The following is a 13,769-nucleotide window of genomic DNA, read 5'->3' on the forward strand; positions in this document are numbered from 1 at the left end:
GAGTTGCTCAGGCCAAAAACCCTGAAGTCATCCCTGACTCCTCTCTCTCTCTCTTTCTCTCGCTTTGTATCAATTTCATTAGCAAATCCTGCCATCTCTACTTAAATACACATATTGAAATCAGTCTCTCAATACCCTGCTGCTACCATCCTGTTCCAAGCCTATCATTTCCCACCTGGATTATTGGAACAGCTCTGTACTTCAGTCTGTCCCCTCCTACAGTCTACTCTCAACATACCAAATGGAGTGATCTGTTAATAATCTGTCACAACCCTCAAATGGTGTCACAGCATAGAAACCGAAGTCTTCATAATAGTTCACCAGGCCCATGGTTACTCCACTGACCTCATCTCCTCCTGTGTGCACTGCTCACTCTTCCTCAGTAATGTGGCCTCTTGTTCCACAAATATGCCAGACAGCCTCCTGCCTTGGCACCTACTGTGCCCCCTGTCTGGAATTTTATTCCTCAAGATACTCTTATGGTTTGTTTCCTAGCCCCTTCAGGTATGCTTACATATCACCTCCTTACTTATGTCTTCTCTGATAACCTCACTGAAAACTGCCACACTACCCCCCAAACCCCTAGTATCTAACTCTTCCTCTTTCTACTCTTTGTTTTACATTTCCACATAGCACTTAATCACCATCTATTGTTCTGTATGTTTTGTTTGTTGGTTGTAGCTTCCCATACAGAATGTAAACTTCTAAAGAGCAGGGGTTTTGTATTTTGTTTCCTGTTGGATTCCTAGAAACTAGAATGGTGCTGATCATATATATTAGACATCAATAAATATTTCATTCAATAAATATTTACTAAATGAGTTAATGAAGTGCTTGGAGTAGCCCTTAGCATGTAATGAGAACTCAATAAATATAAACTATTATTTGATCCCAATTATAAAGTTGTCATAGTGCATATAGGATAAGCCTATGCAGAGTTCCCTAATGCATATTAAAAATACATTTTAGTAACTCCATAAAGTAAAAGCTCTTCTATTATTTCACTTTAGCTTCAAAATTTCCCTTTTGGATTACTGCAGTACTTAGCACCATGCTTTTTTTTTTTTTTTAAGATTTTTTTAATCTGAGAGAGTGAGTGAGCAAGAGAGAGCATAAAGATGCAGGGGCAAAGGGAGAGGGAGAAGCAAGCTCTCCATTGAGCAGGAAGCCTGACTCAAGGCTCAATCCCAAGATCTTAGGATCATAACCTGAGATGAAGACAGATGCTTAACCGACTGAGTCAACCAGGCACTCCAGCACCATGCTTTGTACACCCCCCAGTAAATGTTGAGTAAGATGCATGGTTAAAGGAAGGCTTCATAAAAAGTTATGCACCAAAGCTTTCATGTATGAAAAAGAATAAGCAGGCGTTATTCTGGTAAGTAAGATGGGGGCTAGAAAAAGTGAGGCATTTCAGATGGAGGGAGCAGCATAAGCAAAGGCAGAGAGATGTTTAACAGTATAGTGTATGAAGAAAATTACAAATAGTGTAACATTATTGAAGCACAAAGAGAGAGAGAGAAAGTGAGTGTGTGTGCGTGTGTGTGTAGGATATGGTGGTATGTATGGAAAGTCACAGAACATGAGTCTGCATGGCTTTCCATCCAACATTAAGAGCTGGTACTATCCCACATGGTCAGTGGGGAGCCATTCAAAACAGAAAACTACTCTGCCTACTCTACAGAGGGTATACTGAAGAAGACAAGAGTGGAGGTAAAGCATTACTTGGGAGTTTGTTGAGAAAGTCTGGGGATAAGGTGATGATGGCATGAACCAAGGCAGGGTTCCTATAGATATGGAAGAAGAGAGGGACTTTGAGATATTCTTAAGACTCAGACAAAACTAATTTGATGGATTGAATTTAGGGTGCACCAGGTCAGCAAATATCTATTTGCTTCTTAAAAGTACATTTCCCGTTCCCAGATTCTAAATGAGTTGGAGCCTCATCATTTGCTGAGAAGGCATTCTGAGAGCAACGGCTATGGCAGGACTCTATACCCCATAGGCCCATGGTAGAGTAGGTTTCCTTTGGGGTTTTACCTCCAGAACTGAATGGTTGGTTTCTAAGGCAAAAATCTTCAATCTGGCCTCTAAGAGCTAGAGGAAGTCTCAGAGGTCGTTTAGTCCAAGCTTCTACCTAATGCAGAAACCATTTCTTTTTTTTTTTTTTTTTAAAGATTTTATTTATTAATTTGACAGAGAGAAATCACAAGTAGACGGAGAGGCAGCCAGAGAGAGAGAGAGAGGGAAGCAGGCTCTCCGCTGAGCAGAGAGCCCGATGCGGGACTCGATCCCAGGACTCTGAGATCATGACCCGAGCCGAAGGCAGCGGCTTAACCCACTGAGCCACCCAGGCGCCCCGCAGAAACCATTTCTATATGGAAGTTCCCAGCCACAAGATCATCCAGGCTTGGCCTGAAATCCACTTCCCATCTGGGGATTTTAGCACTCCTGAAACTAGCTCCTTCTACCTCTGAACAGTTCTATTAGAAAGCTTTACTCTTCACTGAACCAAAATCGGCCTTCTATTCTTTGGTTCTGGTGATATCCTGTAAGGGCCACGTAAGTGCGACACTTTTTCAAGAAGTCTTCCTCAGGAATTAAAGATGACTTTCTAGATCCCCCCAAGTTTCCTCAGTTCCAGCTGCCCCTTGTGGGACTTGGTATCTGCACCCCTTATCATCTCAGTCATGCTCCTGTGGACAAGCATGAAAATATCAATGCTCCTCTTAGGAGGCAACACCAACAACCAAACATAATACTGTGCATTTGGCTTAGCCACAAATGCCCAATGGTCTGGACATGTGTTTTCTTTTTTTGTTTTTTTAAGATTTTATTTGTTTATTTGACAGACAGAGATCACAGTAGACAGAGAGGCAGGCAGAGAGAGAGAGGGAAGCAGGCTCCCCGCTGAGCAGAAAGCCCGATGCGGGACTCAATCCCAGGACCCTGAGATCATGACCTGAGCCGAAGGCAGCGGTTTAACCCACTGAGCCACCCAGGCGCCCTGGACATGTGTTTTCATCACTGTAACCTGAGGTTCTTAGTTTTTGTAGCAGCCAAATCAAAGGCATCTGCTGAATTTCTGGTCATCAAAACCCCCCACACTAAATCTTTCTTATATTGTCACATCTTACTCTGTCAGTCCTATCTACCTCAGTTAATTTTTTAAAAAAATATTTTATTTATTTATTTGAGAGAGAGTATACAAGCAGGAGGAAGAGCGGGGGGAGAGAGAGAAGCAGGCTTTGCACTGAGCAGGGAATCTGCACAGGGCTCAATCCCAGGAACCCAGATCATGGGTTCAGATCATGTTCAGTTCATGACTTGAACTGAAGGCACATGCTTAACTGACTGAGCCACCCAGTGGCCCCTTCATTTCAGTTGATTTTGAGAATCTATGTGCAGGACATTATATACATTCTTATCACCTTCTTGGGTTTGTAGTCCCGGAGTTGGTCTGTGATGAAAGTTAACTGATACAGGACTCAAAATGATATTAACCATGCTTTTAGTTTTGTGTTACCTGCAAATTTGATTTCCTTGAGGTTTACCTCTAATTGCATCTCCTCTTCATCGTTACCTGTTTGATCTTTCTTGTTTTATCTTTTCCTAATCCTAGAGGAGCTTAGGAACTTTGTTCTGCTTCATCAGCCTTTGTGGCCCCACACTCCACTGTCCCTTAGCCTCTGCTGTTGCTGCCATGGCCCTGTTGTCACCCCTGGTGACAGGCGCTGACTCAGATATCTTTGGGGTTTGCCCCTCCTCTGCCCACTGCTCACCCCCACACTGTTGCTAATGTTGTTCTCATTCATTTTCCTTCTAGTCATCCTGTACTTCCTGTGCTCCAGCAGGCCCTGTACACAACTGGGGAAGCCCTCTGCCCCTAGGCATTGCAGTTCTTTAATTATACACCACAGAGGAAGGCTTACCTGTGTGTGTGTGTGTGTGTGTAAGAATATATCCCCTTGTGTTGCAAACCCTATTTCTCTCACCCTATCTTTAGGGTTTTACAGGCTTCCTAACTCTCCACAGGATTCCTTAAAGGCTGGGACAAAATAAAATATACATTGTAAGCAATGCTCGTAAGCTCTATCAAGGGCTTGGTGTATAGTCAGTACTCAGTGCCAAGACTATAACACCCCAAACCTTCACTTCCCACCAGACTTCTACCAGTGTCCCTCGCTTAAACTTGTGAGCTTTCACTAGCTACCCAAGGTGAGTTCTACCCATCTCCCATTCTATCCTTTTAGAGCACTGCATGAGGAGCTGAAGAACATCCCTTGGCCCCTACCCTTGGCTAAGAGTCTTTGTCTTGGAAGTGAAAATCACTTCTAGCTCAATCTCTCTTTTTGGAATGTCTGCCTCTTCACTCAAACAGAGTGTATATAGGTGACAGTAATACATTTGAATTCTGAGGCAGGTTCCCAGAATGCCAATGTTCCCATCTGTGATACTTGACACATCTCTTTACTGAATGTATGTGCATCATCCAGCCTAAGAAACTCATACTTGAAGTTTCTTCTTTTCAGATCTGGCCCTAGTCACTCTAGCAGTTATGACTTAACCTCTCCTAGCATAGCTTTTCTCCTCTATAAAGTGAGGAGAATACATTTTCCTTCCTTAGTTTTTTTAAGGATCCAATGAAATACTGTATATAAAATCATTTCACAGGTTCTAACAAACTATGCAAGTATGATTTACTAGAATCATCCATAGTCCAATTCAGCTGCAAGAGTCTAAATCAGGTTGTTGGAAAATCTGTGACCAACGGAAGGAATCAAGTTAATCCCTTGGGGGCTACAAGATTGTCACAGGGTCAGAATCACCAAATTTTAGAGTAGGACGAGGCCTAATAGATCGTTTGGTCCAACCCCCCCATTTTGCTGATGAAAAATCAGACTAGAGAGGAGTCGGAGACTTGCCTTGAGATTTGCTTGGGTCAGGCGATCTGCAGAGAAGTAGCAATCCCAAAGCTAAAGAACACGAGAAACTGGCCAGCAATCTGAAAATGTGTTTTGTCTCTCCCTAGGACAGGGACCTTTTTATCAGGTAGATGACTTTTTAACTTTTTCCTTACCTTTGAGAGCAAAGTCAGGCTTCCTCAGGCTTCCTCAGGCTCACAGGCTCCTTGAAGACTCACCTGTGTCCTTTTGTCAAATGGGTTTCCCAAGCAAACAGAACCATGTTGTTGTTTGTTGCTCAGTCGCTCGCTGTGCTGGGAATGAAGGCTCCACTCTTGATCAGCCAGGGACTCTGGTGCCAAGTCTCTGATATATAGTGCGGGGACTGCAGGGCATCTGAGTTGTAACAAGAACAAGATGAGCTTGTGGCCTCGGGCTTGTAACCTGCTCCTCAACCCACACTTCAAAGAAAGTTATTACACAAGAGTTAGACTAAATCAAACCAAACTGCAATGTTTTCGCACTGTGGCCCATTTTCAGATCTTGTTGTATCTCACCACAAGTCCCTCGGAAACCCAGTTGGGAGCAGAACAAAACGATCCAATGATAATTTAGTTGTAGGTCTTTAAAAACGGGCCCAACTGATTTATTTTGAAATTTCAGTTAAGCATGATGTCAAGAAAATCTCTTTGGCTATTTATCATCTTTTTTCCTCTTGCATAGTCTGAAAAGGCAGAATAAAATTAGAAACTGACTATTCACATGCTTCCAGTTTTTGTTGTAAGCTGATATCATTACTAGAATATCAGAATGTTAAGATGTTTTGGTGGTAATTTTCTGCCCAAAGAAAATTCTTTATTATATCATTTCTCTTCTTTCTTTCTCTCTCTCTTTTTTTAGAGAGGGAGTGAGGAGGAGCAGAAGGAGAGGGAGAGAGAATCTTTTTTTTTTTTTAAGATTATTTATTTATTTATTTGACAGACAGAGATCACAAGTAGGCAGAGAGGCAGGCAGAGAGAGAGGAGGAAGCAGGCTTCCTGCTGAGTAGAGAGCCCGATGCGGGGCTTGATCCTAGGATCCTGGGATCATGACCTGAGCAGAAGGCAGAGGCTTTAACCTACTGAGACACCCAGATGCCCCAGGGAGAGAGAATCTTAAGCAGACTCCATAACCATCATGGAGCCCAATGTGGGGTTTGATCTCACAACACTGAGATTATGACCTGAGCCAAAATCAAGAGTCAGACACTTAACTGACTTAAGCCACCCAGGCATCCCAATGCCATTTACTTTCTTTATTAGGGATTTTACAAAGGTGCTATAGGGAAGAGACACAACAGATGATCTAAAGATATACATTTCACTTTGGTTAGACCTACTATTCCCACTTTTTCAAATCACCACAACCTGAAAGTATGAAAAATTACATTTTTTTCTTTTGTAGCTTTGAACAGTGGATATGAGATCCATAAGGCTTCTAAATCATCAAAGAAACAAAACTTTTATTTATTGTCACCCAGTGTTGAGTATGTGTTGTAGGATGGTTTCCAAAATTTCATATGGTAAATATGCTAACTTTCATTTAAGGTAGTAATTGAACAGTTGAAACCTGTTCTTCTTAGCCATTTGCCATACATTTCCTGTGTATACACTGAAGCTTTTTAGATAATCTTCTAGTTCCAATCACGAATCACTGCAACATCACAGAATCATGGAGGGTCAGGACTAGGAGAGATTGTCAAGTTGTATGAAAAAGGAAACTAAGACCATGAAGAGAGGTGATTTGCCCAATGTCACACAGCCAGTTCCCCAGGGCCATGACTAGAATTGAGGTTGGTCTTCTTTTTGCTTACATTCCATATGAGGCACTTCTCTTGTTAGATCTGGGTGACAGACCAAAATTCAAAATCAAAGCATTTTGCCTAAGACAAATGTGAACTGTTTTATCAAAAACTCAAAGCCATTAAGTGAAACAGCAACTACAATAAAAGCAGCCAAAGCAGGCAACTAGTCCTTATGGGTGGAATGAGAGGCTGCAAAACCCAGGAAAAGTTATGATCTGAGGCTGAAAGTAGAAAGAGAGAAGTACTCTTTTAGCTTCTGTGGACTGGACATATCTATGATTCAGGAATGGAATATTTTCAGATTATCTTTCCATACTTCTCTGTATTACTCCAATATCTGTATCCCTTCCTTCGGTAGCAAAATGAAGATTCAAGTTGTTTTGCTCTGGAAAAATTAAAAGACTGAGATGTTGACCTGGCTCCTCACCTTTTGCCCTATCCAACATCCTGCCCTTTCTGTGGACATGCTACCACCACCTGTCTTCTGAGGCAGAAGATTAATTAGTCCATCACTTGGTCTTAACACACTCTGCATCCGCCCCAGAACACACACAGAGTATCACACAGTCACTTCCCTAAGGGGGATGACAAAAGTTCAGAGGTTTTAGGGGATATTAGCATCTTGAAATTATTTGCAAGATTTCACATATGTGGAAATATCTCTTTTTAAAAGAAGATTTATCTATATATCTATTTATTTATAGTGGGAATGGGGGGAGGGACAGAAGGAGAGGGAGAGAGAATCCTCAAGCAGATCCCCCCACTGAACATGAAGCATGATGTGGGGCTTGATCCAGGACCCTGAGATCATGACCTGAGCCAAAATCAAAAGTCAATGCTCAACAGACTGAGCCAACCAGGAGACCCTGTGGGAAAATCTTAGAGAAGAATTAAAGAAATATCTGGTTATCGAGGGGTCCATGACTCAGAAGAGATTAAGATTAATTGGTCTAGTTTAAGAGACAAGACTAATTTACAGAATCAGCATAACAAGAAGAGTATATAATACATTTGTGGGATCAAGGTGGGTTAGTATAAGACAGCTTCCAGAATGAGGTGAGATTTTTATATGCCCCAAAAGCTGGAAATTTAGATAGGTATAAAGGAGAGTAAGTGTGCTTGACTGGGGGAATGCAGTGGATTGGAAACTAAAATGTATTCAATAGAACCCCTACTATACATTGGGTACCTTATTACATATGATCTCATTTAATCTTTACAAAAAGCCAACGAAATGAAGATTATTGTCTCCATGTTACAGGTGAAAACAGATTCAGGGAAGCAGGGTGACTTGTGCACAAATAGAATATTAGCAAAGCCAGATTTAGAATCCAGGTCATTTGACCTCAAAACCTTTGTTCCTTTTCCCACACTGACCTATGATAGCTGTAGCATGAAAAAAGAAAAGAAAAATAAATGAGCATGGCAAATACAAATGAAAGAGGGAATATTCCTGATTGAAATAAAGGATTCCTGCTGAGAAACAGGGCTTATATGGTAACAGTAGAGCTAGATCCTATCAGGCTAGGATAATAATTAACCTTTATTAAGCATTTATTTTGTGCCAGTCATGACGCTAAGTTCTTTTATCTCATTTAATTCTCAGAATAACCCTATGAGGGGATACTGTTATTATCCTCATTTTGCACTTAGTGAATCTGAGGTTATAAGTAATCTGTCTTGGTTCACACAGACCAGGGATTGCTGAATTAGAATGAGTTGAAATTCAGACCTAATCTGTTGGACTCTAGAGTCTGTAATCTTGAAACATGCTAGAGAATTAACATTTTGTGAGTATTCACAGTGCACCAGGCACTGTGCTGAGTGCTCTATATGCATTATATCATTCAATCCCACAGAAACCCTATGAAGGAGATATCATTACTATTTCCTCTATTTTATAGATGAAAAGTCACAGGTGAACTGAAGCCCAGGAAGGTTTAGTAATTAGTCTAATGTCACACAGTTTGGGAGGGCTGCAATCTAACTCAGAACTGTTTGCCCAAAGCAGGGATTCTGGAAGCAAAGGACTAAAGGACACTTCTTTACTATTTCCTCTCCTCACACTAAATTTCTTATCATCTCCTTGATTTTCATGTCTTTTCGTGGGTCTTCTATTCCTTCAGAGCCTTGTATACACTGGACCCAAATCACTTAAAAGCAAGCCTGGGGTAAATGTTGGTTGTAATATTGTAAATGGAAGTATTGTGATTAAGACCTCATTTACTCATCAAACATTTATTGAGCCCCTACTAAGAATTGTTCAGGATGCTGGAAATATAAAGATACCAAAACCAAATTACCTACCTTCAAGGATTGCGTAGTATTATGAAGAGGAATAGACAAGCCAATAAATAAAATGCAGTGTGATAACTGATGTGATAGAGGTAAGGACAGAGTAAAATCAGAATAGAGAGTGGGGTGTTTAACTCAGTATGGAGTGAGGGCATTGGTGGGAGTTGGGGAAGATGCCCCAAAGAAAGTGATACTTCAATTAACTGTTTTTAAGCTTAATTTTCTTGCACATTTGATGACATTTTGAAGCTGTTCAAGACCGTCAATACAAAGTCACTTAACTGCATTTTCTTACAAACACACACACACATACAGTCTCTCCCTCACATTACTTTTATTCTTTCATTGCACAACTGATTTCTTTAACTTAAAAAGTCAACACAAGGACAGTGGTTTGTGAAAACAACATTTGCTGCTTGCAGGGCTTTTGTTGATGATATCAAATGTGATGCTCTTAGGAAAGGCTTTGAATGCTTCCCTTATTTGGCCAAAGCAGCAAGCCCAGCTGATGAAGCATGAGTCAAGGGTATCTCTCATCACATGTGATTTTAAACCAAGAGATATTTCCAAGTTCTTTCTGTACACTTTATTTTTAGATTTTAAAAAATCGTCTTTATTGCCATGTAATTTACGTATAATAAAATTCAAGTGTATAGTTTAATGAATTTTGACAAATGTATATAATTGTGTAATTACCATTAGAGTCAAGATACAGGTATTTCCCAAACCTGAAAAATTCCTTTGTGCCTTGTTGCAGTCACTGGATTCAGTCATAGTGAGGCCTGTAGTGAGCAGCTGTTAAAGATGTTGAACACTGGAGAGAGCAGCACCAATCTAAGAAACCCAGAATTATTGAGCACTTTCTAGATACCTTACACAAGTATATGCATAGATTTATTTATAACCCATACTGTGGAGATATTTTCCCCATTCTTGTAGAAGAGGAAACTAGGGCCCAGAGAATTTAAATAACTTGCTTAAGGTCATTGAGGCAGAAGAGGTGAAGCCAGGATTCCACCCAAATTATGGTTCTCAGAATACCTTCTCACCGCTAATACATAGAGGAAAAGATACAGAGAAATATGGGAAGCCAAACACAGAAGATACTATCTAATTCTATTTATATGAAATTCTAGAAAAAGCAAAACTAGTGATCAAAAGCAGGTCATTGGTTTCCAGGGCTGGGGAAGAGGATTAACTGTAGAGGTGGACAAGAGAATTTTTTCAGGTTACAGAAATATTCTATATCTTGATTATAATGGCAATTACACAACTATATACATTTGCCAAAACTCATCAAAATGTATACTTAGAATTGAATTTTATTATATGCAAATTAAACCTCAATAAAGCAAATTTTTAAAAATGCAAAAAGAAAAAATATAGAAAGACTTTGGAACTATCCCTTTGTTTAAGTCACAGCAACCACATTACCTTTAAAAATGTAACCTTTGTCATACTGAATAATAAAAGTATAGAGATATCTTTTTATGTAACTTGATAAAAATTTTTAAACTTGGCAAAATTAAATTCATGTTTGTATGATACTGAAATCAAATCAGCAAGCTTTATTTTCTTGCACTAAATGAAAAATTCAATATACACATTTCTGAATCCCTTGCAAATGTTTGGTGAATGGGGGTCTGATTAAGCATGATCCAAAAAGAGCTTGCAAGTAGGACTGTTTACTAACATTTCAATTTCTATGCCTCATTTATTAGACTTAGAATAAAAAGGTGAGAGGGCTGTTTGGGATTGTCTTTAACCTTGATGATATTTCCACTGAAGCAGCATAATGGCTCTTAATTGCTTAAGTGAAGAGAACATGTTGACGTGTCCTTCTTTGGGCTAAGAGCTTAGAGCCTAAACCATTATGCTAATTCAAGCATTATATACACCAAAGTATTTATGGGACTGACACAAGTGATGTTGCAGGTAAAGGGCTGTGAAATGGTCTGTAAACAGAGAGAATTGATTTGAGGCCCAAAAGCAGTGCTGTTAAAAGTCACAGCCATTGAACAGCCAACCCTACAATTTCTATCCAGATTGTCAAACTGGGTCAGACAGTGTCAGTAGGGCTGCCATTAGAGATCAGATGGGTGGTTTAATAATATGTAAACCAACCACATAAACAGGTAATTCTCATGGTAGAGGTCCATACCTGTCTGGGGTGCGTGTGTGTCTATGTGTGTGTGTGTGTGAATTTTCATCAGGAAAACTTCACAATGCCATATTTAATCAAATGTTAATGCCCTGATTTTTGGCAAAAGAAAAACTTCCAGGAAGTACAAGTTAGATAAGAGAGCAACATTGCAATGTAAAGATATTTAGGGAGAATGAATCTGCAATGATATAAGAAGGAAGGACAATCAGATCCTTATACTTGACCTTCGAGGCTTTCAACATCATTTGTTTTTTATGTGTCTCTTCCTATAATAGGACTGTACATTTTTTGAGCCAACTTCAAAATAATTATGTAAGGCTCCTCATCACCTTACATTAGAAAGGTGCTAGCATGCCTCACTTCAGACATTAGAAAATGTAATCGATTTCTTTAAAAACTAGGTTCTATATATATGGTCTCCAAAATGAATTTTGGATGGCTTAGTTTCATCTGTGATTTAAATCTGTGAAAACCAGTATTATCAAATTGTTTAGTCTGATTTTAGAAGACTATTATGGAAAATTTCCTTCCATCCCAACTTAAAGGCAGAGGAAGGTTCCCTTCCTTTTCCTTTTCCAAAGAGAACAAAAAAGAAATCTGTAAACATACTAGGAGAAGTAGAGCATGATGATAAAGATTATAGACTATGAGTTCCAATCCCTACTCTGCTACTTACTGACTTTGAGCAAGTTAGGCAACCTCTCTGGGACTCAGTTTCTTCTCAGTATAAAGGGGCATTTGACCTCGCAAGGTTGTAATGGTGATAATTATGTAAGAAATGCTCAGATAAGTGCCTGGCACCAAGTGAGCATTCAAAAATGGAACATACTACTGACACATATTTGGCCTCATAAACTTTTGATTTATGCCTCCTACAATTTATAGCTAAGTATAAGCTTGGGATTCACAGAGATTATTTTTTTTTTAATATTTTATTTATTTATTGAACAGAGAGAGAGAGAGAGAGATCACAAGTAGGCACAGAGGCAGGCAGAGAGAAAGTGGGGAGCAGGCTCCTCGCTGAGCAGAAAGCCTAATGTGGGGCTTGATCCCAGGACCCTGAGATCATGACCTGAGCCAAAGGCAGAGGCTTAACTCACTGAACCACCCAGGCACCCCTTCACAGAGATTATTAACATTCTAGGGAGTTTAATAGATATGTGTCTTTGGTGTTTAGAAAACAAAATAGCTCATTGTTCCCCTTTTTTCTTTTTTCCTTGATGAAAGTTTTCTGCCATAGGATTAGGTCCTACCACAGGAGGAAATCTTTCTCATTTGGTTTCAATACTAGAGCTGCATAAGGTGGCAGTCACCATGAATGGAATAACAGTGACATCCTGTGCTAATTGATATGGATCAGTTAAATTCTTCAGGCCCCATTTTTGGACAACAACCTCTAGGATGCTTTTCCTCTTATTAGATTGGCATTTTATGTTAATTTGCTGCCATTCCAAGCCAAGCTTTTAGTGGAGAGCTCTGCTTATACTGGCTAATAGTTTTAATTAAAACATCTTTTTCTAGGTATACACCTGCTCAGGAAATTTTGATGAATTTCAGAATCATGAATGATTGTATTTAAAACTGAGACAGCATGAAACCAAGACATGGTTTAAACATCATATGACTTTGCTGTCCTTCCTTTTAACTGTCTTTCTTTAGAGTGGTCATTAATTAAAAGATAAGATTTTGATTTAATTTTAGTCAGCTGATTAGCTCTAGAGGTAAATTGTATGATGGTATTTTCCTTAACACATGGGATTGTATCAAAGGTTATACAGTTTATATTTACTAAATAGCTTTGTTTTAAAATTTCTAATATGCTACAAACATATATTTAAAAATATTTTTAAATGTACATATGATATTCCTTAATTGTAGATGAAAGAATTTTTCCAATTTCTGTCACAACATTTTTGAGCTAGAGGTTTCTTTGAATCTTTGAACACAGATACATTTGTTTCAGAGATACTGTCATTAACTCTGGCTGAGGAGAAAATTCAATAATAAGACCAAAGATGCTCTCCAGAGGTTATTTTCTTTCAGTCTTTTTCATAGGCAGGGTAGTGCCCAATTATTCTGGACCAATAGGGATCTAGCTTATTTACAAAGGTAGCAAAAAGATTTTATAGCCTCACGTAGTAACCCATTCAGAGATTCTATAATCCAAGCCCAGCAGTTCCTCAATGAAGTTTAAACCAAATCAGGATGGTCCCCCAAAACAGCATTATAGATTATGCTCCTTCTGTCCTCTTAAGTGGCAAAGTCAAAGAGATGTACAAACGCTTGAGCTGGTTCTCTGATTCCCTTAGGCCAGAGAGAAACACCATGTAAGTCTATCAGGGATGACAAATAGATTTCAGCATGAGTGTCAATTCTGATAGATTAGTGGTAATTGCCTGGAGCAGTGTATGAGGGCTTGAGGTTCTATTCAGGATCAACAGGAAATTGTGCCATGATCTATAAGCAATGCCTGCCATGGTGAAGGGATGGAAGATAGGAGCAAGGGCCCCATTTTTTGCTAGGATTTGCCATTCCAAACTTGTATGTTTTATGTTCTTACCTG

General features: G+C 39.5%; 1 long non-coding RNA gene across 1 annotated transcript in view; it reads right to left on the reverse strand.

The window, feature by feature from the left end:
- Nucleotides 1-5,163: 5,163 nt before the first annotated feature.
- LOC123387343 overlaps nucleotides 5,164-13,769 on the reverse strand; it is a 34,628-nt gene continuing 26,022 nt past the window's right edge. The window contains exon 3 of the long non-coding RNA XR_006601773.1: nucleotides 5,164-5,300. This is a non-coding gene — a long non-coding RNA (uncharacterized LOC123387343). The remainder of the gene's footprint in view (nucleotides 5,301-13,769) is intronic.

The sequence above is a fragment of the Mustela putorius genome, unplaced genomic scaffold (genome assembly GCF_011764305.1).
Source record: "Mustela putorius furo isolate JIRA1106 unplaced genomic scaffold, ASM1176430v1.1 tig00003853_pilon_pilon_pilon, whole genome shotgun sequence".
Lineage (NCBI taxonomy): Eukaryota > Metazoa > Chordata > Mammalia > Carnivora > Mustelidae > Mustela > Mustela putorius.